Raw genomic sequence first — 14,461 nt, 5'->3', positions numbered from 1 at the left:
CCGGAGCATGCCTGCCTTGTCCCAATGCACCATCCACCGTGGCCACCTGAACCACTCTGCCATCCTCACTGCCCAGGCCCACATCCCACAGACTCCCACTCAGCTCCTCCGAGGCGCCGGGAAGGGCTACCTTTGCAGGCTCTGTTAAGTCCTTGTTCTATGTCAGTAGTCACCTGCCTGGCTCTTTCCTGTGCAGTAATTACACTGTATTCATAGCCTGATTTGACATTTCCAAAGAAAAAGTGCAATTATAGCATCCCGAAAGGCGGAAATAACCTGCTGATGATATTTGAGGAAGAAAAAAAAAACTTTTTGAGATTTGCTTCCACTAAGTACCTCTGAACAGTGTTACTCTATGCAATTGGAGGTGAGTGCTGCCTCATTTTCCTTCGCCTAATTGTTAAACTTGACCCAACTTCAAAGTTTGGAACACCCCAAGTGAGGAGACTTCAAACTGAGCAACTTACAACACGGAGAAGCAAAGCGTTTCACAGGAGAGAAAAGGTGACGACCAATCTATGAAAATTCATCCAAACTCGTTCATTAGAACATTATATTACCTCATGTTAATTAGCAAGGGTAATTGCTGCTATTTACATGATTCATTTCAATTTATCATCACCTGTTGACCAAAAATGCCAGAATTTCAATATTTCAATCATAAACTTTTGCTGTACTTCTCCCTCAGAGGGTTATAGTTTTTTAATTTCCTTTGAGTGTTTGGTAAGCATTAACACTGTACTAACAATACACAATTTCAAGACACACAGAGCAGGGTCCAAATTGTGAGCTTGCCATCTGATGGCTGTTTGACCTTGATCCAGAGTCCCCACTGTTTCTGGCAACGCACTGAGTGAGTCTCTGCTTCATTTGGCTCTCCTAGGAGACCTTCTCAGCTGTTTTGCTTGAGAGATACGGAGTCTGGAGCTGAAAGGATATTTTCATATATCTGCATGCTATAATTAAAAGTCCTACACGACACTGAGGATTCTGTGTCCTTGGGAGCCAATCCAGGGCTCCAGAATCCTCAAATGACCAGGTGCACCATAGCTATTATCTCCTAGGCGTCTTTTCAAGCTTCCTCTTGCCTCACCAGGCCTTTTTTGTTTTCCCTCAGCAAGTCATCATTTGGGATGCAGCTCAGTCCAAGGGCAGCCTTAATTAATGAGCCAGGTTTCTGGCATTGATAAGAATGGCTGGGTTAAGGTCGAGCGTGGAGGGCAGTTTTCATTAAATACACTAAATGTGGTTGCAATTTGAAATGATGCCGCCTATCACTTCCCGGGCTGCTGTTCTTCCAAATTCAAAAGCAGTAACAGATGATGAGGAGTGCTGGTCCGAGGAACAGGACATAAGTACTCAGTCATCTGGATAGCATCAAAGGACTCCCTGTCCTGAGTCTGCTGATGCCCCTCTCCCAATCTCCGTCTCCCTAAGCTCTTTCTGGGTCTCCTGGGATGTTTGCATAACAATCAGGTGTCAGACATTATAGAGCATTTTAGATGCTGCATCAAAAGCCTAAAACGATAGCATTATTTTTAAATTTGTATCAATTACTTTTCATTCATAGCCTATTTCTGTAATGATACAAAGAATATCTATTCTTACAGAAAGGCTATATTAATGAAGTATTCACATTCTCCTCCTGCACCATGGATGTCTCCATCCTTTATAATACATTTGTTACTATTGGTGAACGGATATTTGTTGTGGGAATACGGTCTGATAGTCAATTGTATTGAGTGAGGTGTGTTGGCCCAAGGGCATGCTCTTGTCTGGGAACCAGGGCAAGGGGTGAATACTCTCTTGGATGGTGGGTAGCTCAAGCCACGGCTGAAAGATTTCCCATAGACCTCTGTATTAAAGGCCCAGCAGATATTAATCCACCATTATCACTTAAGATCTATCTCAGACACAGACTTGTTCTTGGTTTCATGTTCTATGAGTCTGCAGAAACACAGAGTGGCTGTGCTCTATCGTTTTAAGACTTCATAGCATCTCACTGACTGAAGCCTCTACACACCTACTCATGCCTCCTCCCTCTCAGAAGCTGATCCTATTTATTTCCTGTCTCCATAAGTTTACGTTATCCAGAATCCCTGTAGTTAAAACCACACACCATATAACCACTCCATGCTGGCTCATTTCATTTAGTAATATGCTTTAACAGTTCCTCTATGTCTTTTCATGGACTGATAGCTCATTTCTTTCTAGTGCTAGGTAACTTGCATTTTTTAGGTGTGCCTGTTTATTTACCCATTCATCAGCTCAAGGGCATTTTGGTCACTTCCCAGATTTAACAATGATTAAGGAAATCACTATGCACATTCTGCATGTATGGGTATTTACGTGTGCTTAAGTTTTCAACTCATTTGAATACACATTGAGGAATGTAATTGCTAGATCACATGGCAAGAGCAGTCTTGTCCAAAATTGTCATGTGTACCATTTCTGCCTTCTCATCAACAATGAACTTGAATTTTCCATGAAAGCCAGTGGTTGCCAGCATTTGGTATCTTTAGTTATGTAGTAGTATCTTACTATTATTTTAATTTACCTTTTATTAAAGATATGGTTTGAAGCATTTTATAAGCTCATTTGCTATCTATATTCTTCGCTTAGTAGAGACTCAAATTGTACTTTTATTTATAGCTGTTTATAAATAAATTAGACATAAGTTAAAACTTAAATATTCACATTTTGACAACTCAATTATAGACACGAAGAGAGTGCATTGTCAAAGAGAAATGGGGAATAATCTCCCACATGAGCACCAACTATTGGTGCTCCAACGTCAGGTGTGAGCACTAACTTAGAAAACAAAGCCAATAAACAAAACCCCCAGACGAACAGCAAGCGGGTTGTGACCAGAAGCAGTATTGCGCCAGAAGTGCTTAGGCTGTGCCATACCAGAGACTTCACAATGTAGCACACCCACACCAAACAATGGAAAGATGATAACTTTAAACCCCAGAATGCCCTGGCAGGTGAAGGAGCCCCAACCCAGGTGTTTCAAAGGTAAAGGGCCACTTTTTGGTCTTGCCCCAAGCCATGGCTTATTGAGATCAGGTCTTACATGTAGAGAGATGCAGCTCATACCTGCTAGGTCTACTTTGCAGGAGAAACTTTCTGTAACCCCATCCCTAATATCCAGCTCAGCCACAGGTACTGGTACAACCGCTCTAACCATCTGTCTGGGAAAGACCGACAGTGCCAACACGGTTGCCTTCAATGAATATATTGAGTGCGCATCTATCTGTCTGTCTGTCTGTCTGTCTGTCTGTCTGTCTATCTTTATATCTATCTATCTATCATCTAGCTAGCTAGCTATCCATATTCAGCACCTTTAGGCTAAGGTAGGTACTGATCTTGCTTATCTTTTCATAATAACTCAAAGTTCTATCAGGAGTGTTTGACTGGTTGGAAGGCTCTAAGCGTACACACTCAGTTCTGGCTCCTAAAACAAGGAGGCAAGCCTCTCCTGATGTCATCTTGCTCCATCCATAAAATGGGGGCTTTGCCTTTTGTCAACGGGCGAGGCAGCCAACTCAAGGTGTGCCCATCTCTTCTACCTTCTTTGTCTTCCTTACTCTCACCCCCCTTTCAGGACTTTTGCTCGGGCAGCTCCCTCTGCCCGCTGCTCTTGCTGCCTCCTTTCTGTTCTTCAGGTTCTGGCTCCTCTGACCACATCGAATGCCCATTCTCCCTCAAGCCATTCATCATCGCCTCCCCCTCCCTGCCCTACCTCATTACTCTCTGACAATTATCGGAAAGTCTGTTCTTTCCTCGTGTAACACACACCCTGAGCATTTCTCAAGCCCTCATCTGCAGGAGAAGAGGAATGTGGACTGTCCTATTGCCCGGTCCTATGCCCAGGGCAGTTCTCAATATGATCACAGCTCCATAAACGAGGGCAATGAGAAAGCACCTCCTTTGCTCCCATTTATCACCGATGCATCTGCTCTGTCTCACAGGTACCTGGCTTAATACCCACAGCAGCTGCCTTTAGCTTCCAGCTCTTTCTTAGGTCTCCCCTGTATTATCCATTGGAGTGAGTGAGACTCCACTCTGGCCACTGGCCCTGACTGACTTACCAGCAACTCTCCTCCTTCCCAGTCCCGTCTCAGCACTGAGAGATGAAGAGAGAGAGGAAGAAGGTGGGAAGGAAGGTTCATTTGAATGCAAATTATGCCTAGTTCCAAGAAGGCCCACATTTATCAGCAGGGTTAGGCAGAAACAGAAAACCCAGAGGTAGCTGGGTTCTCTAGAAGGGCCTTAAAAGAAACACCACAGGCAAGTCATGAGCAAGGATGATGAGAACCTGGAAAAACACCTTCCTCTAAAGCAGTGGTTCTCAACCTGTGGGTCACAACCCTTTTAGGGGCCAAATGACTTTTTCTGGTTCACCTAAGACCATCAGAAAACTCAAGTATTTACATTATGATTTGTAACAGTAGCAAAATTACAGTTATGAAGAAGCAATAAACATAATTTTGTGATGGGGGTGTCACTGCAACATGAGGTACTATATTAAAGGGCCACAGCATTAGGAAGGTTGAAACCACCGCTCTCGAGTTTAGCTTTCCACTAACTAGAAATTTGGAAATTCTAAAAGCAATTAGGTAGTTTAAATTTTCTATTTTTTTAAAACCTAGGGCTGTACAAGCTACCAGGAGAGCAAGAACACGAACACAAAAACCAATGTTCTTTCACAGCACCCCCCGAGATCATGACCAAAGCGTCTCCTAGAGCAATCAGGCAGGCAGTTCTTGTGTTCCGCCCTGTGTACTCTTCTTCCACTTGGTAGTCCAAAGTGTTCTATGTGTTTGAGCTAAAAATTAATGTAACGGGAAAGAAACATCACAACATGATCTGTCCCTTCTTGCCTGGAACTGCAGTCACAGCTCGGATGCACTGAGCCCTCCAAAGGCATCGAGGTAACTGCCTTCCCTGCGTCATTTCACCGAATGCTCAGAACCATATGAAAAGCTGATTGTTATTGCCGGCGCTCACAGGTGAGGAAACGGAACCTTGGGTGTGCTCCAAGGGTCACGTGACCGGCAGAGGGAGAAGCAGGGTCTTGCAGGAGCAGTGCTTCTTCAGCGGCTTGTGCACAGCAGCTGCTAGAGTTCATGCTGTCTGCACAGCCATTTCCTAATCTTTTTCTCTTTTAATTCAAATGATGATTTTTTCTTAATGGTTGTGCTCAGAGAAAACTTCCTTCATAAGACAGAATTAACTTTCTTTTTTTTAACCCTTATACCAAGCCACGTGAGTGAATATTTAACATCATATGAACTATGATCTTTGTTAGAATTAGTTATTAGGAGAGCCCATGTGGACTCTGCTAATAATCCAGGCCCATCACCTACTCACAGGGTGACCATTATTTATGAGCTAGCCTAGGCCTCTGCTTCTCCAGTTCTTAAGCCTGCATGATAACACTGGGCTTGAACAAGAGTATTGTAGAGATTCAAGCAAACGCTCACCACACAGTGGCTCTCCCCCGCCCACGACTGCATGCTCTACGACAAGATGGCCATCTTATATCCATATTGTCTGTCCCGTGTTCTCTTGCTTTGAGTCCTTGCCCATGTCTTGTCTCTAGAACTGACCACAGGCCTTGCCACCTGTCGGGTCCTTGCTCTCCATGAATCATTACCAAGATGCAGCTATGGAGGGGGTAGGCCCACATCCATGTGTATGCTGTTCCAATCACTGCTTCCCCAGCCCGTCACTCAACTTGCACGTTTGCCCAGCTCCTGTTTACTTCACATCGACTGTCACATACTTTCTCTAACGTTTCCTCACAAGGAAAAGGTAAAGAAATTGTATGCAAATACCTATATCTTTACCCTGTAGAGCTGTCATTAACATTTTATTACATTTTCTTAACTATGTATCACTCTATCCTTCTATTTCTACACCAGTTAATTTGGGGGCAGGGTTGAGACATGGTTTCCTCTGTGTGACAGTCTTGGCTGCCTGGAACTCACTTTATAGACTAGGCTGGCCTCAAACTCACTGAGAACCGCCTGCCTCTGCCTCCCTACTGCTGGGCTTAAAGGCCTGTGCCACCACCGCCAGGCTCCACAGTTAATCTCAGAGTGACATGGGAATGGGTTGTAGTTGTCTGACTATTTCCCCCTTATTGCTTCAGGACGCACATTACTGACTAGAAATAAATATAATTTTACAACAGTTTTTATAAAACTTGACATATAATGGCATTTTATAAGACTTCATTATTTGGTGAAATTTGGTCCAAATCTCTGACAAAGACCACTGCCTTTAGAGAAGCCTCCCTTGTCAATCCCCAGCCCACTTGGACACAGATATGATCTTGTTGCCTCCACTGCTACAAATTAGAAAGCTTCATAAAGTCAACTGTTTTAAAAGAGCTAAATAAATTTAAGTCACATCTTCTATGGATAAATAAAAATGATTCTCATATTCCCAGAGAGGAACATATCCATTAATATGCATAAACAAAAACTAACACAGGCAAAGCTAAGCATCTATTTACCTTCTCAAAACTATGCTGCACCAGGCCGTGGTGGTCTCTAGATTTACCAGGAAGTCCTGGATCCTACAAGACCTGCTCAGGTTCATAGGATCAAAACCATTACTATCATAATCCTAAAATATCTCTTGCCCCTTCTGCCATTCTTAGATCCTTGAGTAACTGAGGCTGTATGAGATGAACTCAAGTTGAGCTGAAGGTAGACAGACATTGCCTACAGCCAACTGCCTTCTATTGGGTAGGATAGCAAAAACAGCTTGCAAAATTGTAGATACACTGCTCTTTTCATTGTGACTTTTGGTCTGGAAAAATAAAGGTGATGTCAATACAAACATTGTATATGAAATAAGTTGAAAACATTGCTTATGTAATGTGCATATTATTATTTTTGTCAACCATCACATTTACAAATTGCCTTTTTTTTTCTTTTTCTATTTAATTACTTTTAATGAGCTCTACATTTTCCTTCATTCTTCTCCCTTCCTCCCTTCTCCCCTCTCCTGTGTCCCCCGCACTCCCAATTTACTCAGGAGATTTTGTCTTTTTCTCCTTCCTACGTAGATCCCTGTATATCTCTCTTAGGGTCCTCTTTCTTGTCTAGGTTCTCTAAAACCAGCCTACAGTGGTTTTAAAACCACTATATTGTTTCAAAAATAACTTAATAGCTAAATCTAATATTTAAATTATTCTTTCATTTTAAACCAAGCCACATGGTATGCATATTTGGATTAAAATGAAGCACTGGTTAGAAGTTACAAAGCTAGATTAAAAAAAAAAAAAAAGAAAAGAAAGAAAGAAACAAATCAAGCCACAAGTCTAATTCATGTAACTCAGCAGGGAGGAGGCTCGATGAATGCTTGGGAAAAGATGAACTTGAATGTGTATTGATTTAAACACACATGTAAACAGTCCCAGCTGTGGGGGAAAGGTCATTCACATTTATCTTCTTCTCAAGACAGGCTTTGCTAGCTCATGTTTTACCTGCTAACTCTGAAGTCCTCAAATCAAGCTGTGCTGGATTTTTGGGCTAGTCCAGCTAGTCTAGCACACTGCTCATCTGGGCTTGGGCCCCACATCTGCTCATCACCTTTTCTGTGTAAGCTTTATTATTTGGTATTGAAAGAGTCCAAGTCGTGTTTCTCTCACTTCGCTTTACCTTTCAACCTTTACCCAGAAATGCAAGGTCAAGGGACAACTTTTAAAGCCCCCATTCTATAGTTTCTTTTGACCGCCTCAATGATAGTTCCAGTCTACTCAGTCAGGCAACTTTGATAAGGTGAAAAGTGTCACAAGAGCTAGGAACCATCTCTTCCACAAGATCTCCAGATAGTCTTTACCTGAAATAAGATAGATGAGAACCAGCTTAAAATACAACTGAGAATCTCTTTCTATTGGTCTGGAAGGAGGGTTTGCTCTCTAGGTTAGGGGGAAAGAAAATCAACGGGCTTCAGTTGCAACTCCGTGGATTGCCTTAGCTGCCTGTCACTAAGACATTACCTAAAGGAAGGGAAGTTTTATCAGGATCAGTTTCAGAACTTTCAGGCTCTGGTCTTTTTAGCCTATCCGAGAGGCAAGTGCATAATAGAACAAAATTGCTCACCTCATGGAGGCAAAAAGGGTTAAGAAGGAGGGGAGGAAAGGAGAAAGCAGAGGCCCCAACATCCCCTTCAAAGACACCTCCAGTAGTGGTCTCTCTTTCTTCCACTCGGCCTCATCTCTTAAAGGAAACAAGCTTATAGTACATGGATGGGCCCTAAAGGACCACGTAAGATCCCAACTGTGTTAATTACTTTTCTGTTGTTGAGATAACACACCATAACCAAAGGCAACACATGCCAGGAAAAATTATTCTGGCTTAGTGTTCCAGAGCGAGGGCACATAAAGGGCAGGCACCTGCAGCAAGCAGAGAAGAGTAAACTAGAGGGCATTTCTCATTCAAACCACGACAGCAACCTACTAAATTCAGTTGGGAGACAAATACAATGCAGACTTCTAGGAGCTTCTTTTGGCAGCCCAAGCCAAGAATATCCACGACAGAGTGACCAGGAGAGGATGCATGGGGGCCTACTTAGGTAGCATGCTACTGGAGGCCACTTCTCATCATTCTCCTTACCCCAAACACCCGCATCACGGCTAAGAAAATCAAGCAGCAATGAAAAAAAAAAATGATACACTTGTAAGCCCCTCGAGTCCCACGAGTGGCCAGGCTCCTCCCCAGAAGAACCTCTACCTGTCGGGTTCCACCCACAGAATACTCTAACTGCCCTAACTGGTGGATCCTGGCCCCATCCCACAGAGGAAAAAACCCAATCTCTGAATATGAAATTCACCAATCTCCACCCTGAAAAGTTCCACTCCCTTCCCAAGAAACTCTATACAAGCCCTGTATCCTGTCCAGTGTGCTGCTGCTTCTCACCTAAGCAGAGGCAGCCACCCTCCTGGTTCTTTCCCTCCAGAGCTGTAACACCTACAGGGGTAGCCTGGCTTCCCACAGTCAGGATACCTTTCCCTCCAGAGCTGTAGGTATGGCCTGGCTTCTAATGGCTAGGATACCTGTCCCTCCAGAGCTGTAACACAGCTGTAGCCTGATTTGCAAAGGACAGGATACCCTTCCCTTCAGAGCTGTAACACTTAAAACACCCACAGTCAAAATCATAAGCTGGTATATCATAAAAGGAGCTCTGTGGTGGTCAGGCCAAAAAACCCCAGGGAACAGAAATTTGGGGACATGTTTAAGCCACCTACTTAGGATTCCACCATGGAAAATCCACTCCTCCTGGTAGAAACCTTTGAGCAAAATGCATTACCCTTAAAGCATCAGGTGATCTGTGCCCGGGCTGGGACTCAGAGCATGTGTGAATGAATGCTGTGAGCAAAAACAACCACCACAGGGGCAGTGCCTTTACTGGGCAGTGCCTTCTCTGTGCACACTACTTAGGAGACTACAAGAGATGATACTCTCATCACAGACAACCCTCAAAGTCCGAAGCCACCCGCATGCTCCCTCTGCTGACAGTGCCTTCTAAGACTTCTTCTCCTCCTCTCCTCCTTTCGGCCATTTCCAGGCCCATAATTCCCAAGAGACAACCAGAGCAGATCCATTCGCTCAGTCCCACCGGTAAGTTTCCCCCAGGGGCAGTCATCCAAGTGAGAGGAGTTGAAGTGAAAATTGCCGCCTAAGTGTTTGAATGTGGGAGACACTGGAGAGATGGAAGGTTGCTCAAGCCCAGCCAGGCCCGGGCCACATCAGTCTTCAGACTCTGCTTCATCTGCCGTGTCACGACAAAAACAGGCTGAGTGATCTCGATAGAAGAGGTAGGAAAGCTGAGGGGGCAGGCTGCTTTATAAGCCTTGAGGTTGACATCAGTGGTACTAGAGGGACAGATGGACCTTAATGGGGAAAGGCTTTTAGGAGTAAAATCTGCTTTTACTTTTTTTCCAATTTGGCAGTCTAGGCAACACAATTTCACTTTGAACTGAACTCCTCCATGAACACAGATCCATATCAAGTATGCCATTTGATCCTCGAGGTTCTGCCCCATTTCTTGACCTTACAGTGACAAGGTTCTCCTGTACCAAGAAATTACAAAAGACTAAACGGGAAAACAATCTGTGTTGTCAGTGGGACTGTCTGCGCTAATGGAATCTACAAGTTCTTGCCCGTGCCTTGCCTATGAAATCCAGGCTGGGTCTCAAGTCTCCAGGTCAGTTTTGTTCTGCTATGGTCTCGTCTCTCATCCATCAGTCACAGTTTCAGTGGAGAAGGATTACTTTCCTTATTTGCTGTATTTTAAAGGACTGCTTCTCTCTTCCTTGGCTCACACTGGCATCATCTCCTGATTACTTTTTTTCCCCTTTAAATATTGCGTCTCAGCTAGAGCAATGTTGATTTCATTGGTCTGGATGATGTTGTGGGCACAGAGGTTTTAAACCTCTCCAGGTGGCTCTAATATGCAGCCAAACTTAAAATCCACAGCTGAAGGCAATGGTTCTCAAATTTAGCACATCTCCAAAGCACCTTGCAGGCTTGATTACAGCGCCCCACTCCCAGAGAGCAGGTGCAGAAGAGACCCCCCCCTCCGGTTCTAACTATGTCCCCTGCAATGCCAATCCTCCTGACCCAATTTCAATTGCAAAGCACACAGGCTTAAACACTTTTCCCTAAGGTGTTTTTCATTACATTGATCTATCTGGCTGCAAGATGTGCTCTGAAAAGCTGATATCTAATCATGCACCATCCAGTGAAGTCAAAGAGAGCCTTCCTACACCTTAGATTTCAGGGAAGCTCTTGGGTTCTGAATCTGTTCTTATATAAACCAGGTGAACGGACCAGACCGCTATGGATAATGGGCAAACAGCACAGGTATAACCACCCCACCCCAGCTGTGCTTTCTGCCCTTGCCCCCGCCTTTAGATGGCCCCCTGAATGCAGCAGGTACAAGAGTTTGCTTAGTATTACCTGTTCTCTGTGTTCATGTGGAAGAGCTAGCTCCGACTTCACCTGATCTATGACTGAAACCCTCGCTAGGCTCAGAAATCCTAATTCAAGCACCCAGTTGAGCCTGGATGGCTGAGGGGTAAAATAAACATGTAGTGCCTTTAAAGTCTACAATGAGGCATCGCTGGAGCCTATGAAGTGTAACAACTTAAAGAGTTCCCCGTGGCAGCAGCAGACTCTGGGGAACAGAGACTTTGTACCGCTAACCCCGAACCCATCCCCTTGTTTGTTACGCTGGGCTGAACAAATTGAAACATATTCTCAGATGAGTAGGAGAGGTTAAGTGTAATGGAGCAGGCTGAGAACCCCACATTCAGGAAGCCGAGACAGAGGGAACGTAAGTTTGAGACCACCCTGGGCTACATAATGACTTTAAAATAGCCTGAACTGCAAAGACTCTTTCTCAAAAGAAAACAAAAGCTGAACCTGGGGGCGAGAAGAAAGGGAGCCAGGACTGTTTTCTATACTCACAAATGAGATCCTACCCTGGCCTCTAGTGCTAGCTTGTTGTCTATTGCTGTGCTAAACACCACGACCATAAGATGGGGAGGAAAGGATTTATTTCTTCTTCCATCTTGTAATCCATCATGGAGGGAAATTGAAGCGGGCACTCGGCAGAGCTGAAGAAGAAGCTGCGAAGGAGTGCTGCCTATAAGCTTGCTCACCTTGCTTTCCCTTGCTTTCTTTTTTCGTTCTTTTTTTTTTTTTTTTTTTTTTGTTTTTCGAGACAGGGTTTCTCTGTGGTTTTGGAGCCTGTCCTGGAACTAGCTCTTGTAGACCGGGCTGGTCTCGAACTCAAAGAGATCCACCTGCTTCTATGTAGTCAGGAACCACTTGCCTAGCAAGGTAGCCTACCAGCCACAGTGGGCAGAGCCATCTCGTTTCAGTTATCAATCGTGAGAATACCCCTCAGAGACTTGCCTAGAGGCCAATCTGGTGGAGACATTTTCTCAATTGAGGTTTCTTTTTCTCAGATAATTCCATTAAACTGGAATAAATAAATAGATAAATCTCAGGTTGAAAAAAAAATCAGTATAGTCTGTCCACATCCAGCAACCTCACAAAATCCAAGCGGACTGATACTTATTTGGCCCAGGGAGGGGTGCCATCTTCTATGCCAGGCACTAGCCCCGTTTACTTCACTATGAGTTGATAGGAATTAAAGATCTTACTTAAATCCCAAGGATATCTGGGTTGCAGTATTTTCCTGGTATCATCTCCCATGACAGAAGAGAAAGGGGCTCCTTTGATCCACACAATGGAGCACAAATCCAGGATTACCAATTTGACTCCTCTTCAGATGCTTGTTTCTCTCTCCCTTAGGGAGGGAAGAGAAGATACATAGTGCCGTTGCCCAGCTGTTACTGGGGACCTGGCATTGTTCTCTAAGCTACTCCTTCCTCAACTTACCTGATAACAAATGAAAACTCTGAGCACTTACAATGTCTGTTCAGAGAACAAGGACTTGGAGTCTCCCAAGTAAAGTGATAGGCAAACTTGTTGCTTCGAAGCCTGCTGTTCTCAATAGGCCAGCTGCTGGTGCGCTGGACCAAATGCTGTGTGCCTGCCACTGTGATAGCTTGCTTCTCTCACCCCACAGAGATTATTCACTTTGCAGAGGCAAAAGGGTAGAGAAAGTTTTGCCCGAGGTCGTGTAGCAATGCAAAGGGTTGCTTCAGGTCAGAGAAGTGCCACACTGCGGTATTTCTGATCTGGTTTGCCTGAAATGGCCTTGGCCGAGCTGCCACCTAAGTACATTGTTAGCAGAATGGGTCAATGCGCAGTGGCAGGAGTGCGGGCAGGACAGCAAAGAAGAAGATTAAAATAATTACAACTCTAATTGATCAGCTCTGCTCAAGAGGAGATTAAAAGGGAAAAGGCATATTGAAGAAGGCACTCGACATCCGCCCTGGGCCAGATTCCATCTGCCACTGTGGCCAGCTCTCCCCTCCCTTCTGGCCCTTGGTCCGGCAGCCCCCACTGCAAAGCCTCATGGCACAGAGTTGATGAAAGTCATTCTTTGTGGAAGGCATCAGTTCGTGCTCCCTTGAAGAACTGCTTTCACAAACAGCAGGGAGGAAGCAGCTTGGAGCAGCAGACAGTGGCCTCCCGTTGGCAAACCCCCAGCATGGAGTTGCCAGCAGCTTGTGGAAGTGGAGAAAGAGGTGCCAAGAGCAAGGCCAACCCAGGGCAGGGGACCAGAGAAGCAGAAGCAAGATTGTGCCTTGTGATCCAATAACCTCACTAGGCAGAAGCAGCCTGGACTCCAGGCAGCCCCTCTAGCTTTTGTGCAGCAAACTTCTGGACTCAGCCCTTGGCTTCTTGTCCTTTGGGAATGGGGCCAGGGAGTACTTTTGCCTTGTCCCTGGCACCCTTCTGTAGGAATCACAGAGTAGGGGCATAACCAGGGCCTGGGGCCGGGGAGGAAATAAAGAGGCAGATTCAGGAGAAGAAGAAATCGTCGGGCTTGCCAGAGCCATTTGTGATTATGGAGTTTGGGCAAGGTCAAGAGTGGGTGATGGGTGGAGGAGGAAGAAGATTTTCCAAGTTTGAGTTCACTCCATACTATCAGGACAGCGGCAGATGTCTGTGCTGGCATCAGAACAGGAAGGCCTAGATCATGAGCTCCAAACCAGTGGACAGCCAATCATCCTCCCCATAGTCTGCAGAAGTGGAGAAGATGAACAACCAAATCTCATCCCCCACTTAGTGCCAAGTTTAAGCCTACGTTCTCAGATTCTAATATCCATATGTTCATACTCATCCACGGGGACCCCGGAAATACAGATTCTGAGGGTCCTGGGAAGGGCCTGAGGCTCTGCATTTCAAACAACTTCCAGGGACTGAAGCTGCTAGATGACAGTTTAAATGGCAAAGATTCAACCGATTGAGAGACAGAAACAACCTAGATGGGCTCACTATACTGTTATTAATGACAAAGTGATGAATGTCCAAATGATGTCTTTTCATATCCTCCCACAGATGATAGAGTGACATCTACACACAGATGATAGTGTACCTTCCCAGAAGAGTGCTCTTCACTATTTTTTTTTCAGGATCAGAGTACTGGGGACCAAACTCTAGGCTTTGAATGTACTAACGCAAACACTTTACTGCAGAATGACATCCACGACTTCTTGTATTTGGTTAGTTAAAGACAAAATAATTGGTTAGATTGGCTTCAGTAATAATTTCACCCATGGGAGTCAGGGACAGGGTCACCTTCCTCAAGCCTCATGAACCAGAAGGGTTTCATTGACCTACACACTTTACTTAGAAAGTCCTTGGGGATTTTTCTGAACTATGCTAGGAGAGAAGCTACTTTTATTACAGGCATCTAACACGATAGCAGGCAAGCTGTGTGCTGCTCTATCCATTTCCAGCTCAATGAAACCTGAGCTGAGTAGAGTTAGTACAGACAGAAGGACAGAGGATTAATC

The sequence above is a fragment of the Microtus ochrogaster genome, unplaced genomic scaffold, assembly GCF_000317375.1.
Source record: "Microtus ochrogaster isolate Prairie Vole_2 unplaced genomic scaffold, MicOch1.0 UNK3, whole genome shotgun sequence".
Classification (NCBI taxonomy): domain Eukaryota; kingdom Metazoa; phylum Chordata; class Mammalia; order Rodentia; family Cricetidae; genus Microtus; species Microtus ochrogaster.
Note: the sequence above shows the minus strand (reverse complement) of the source record.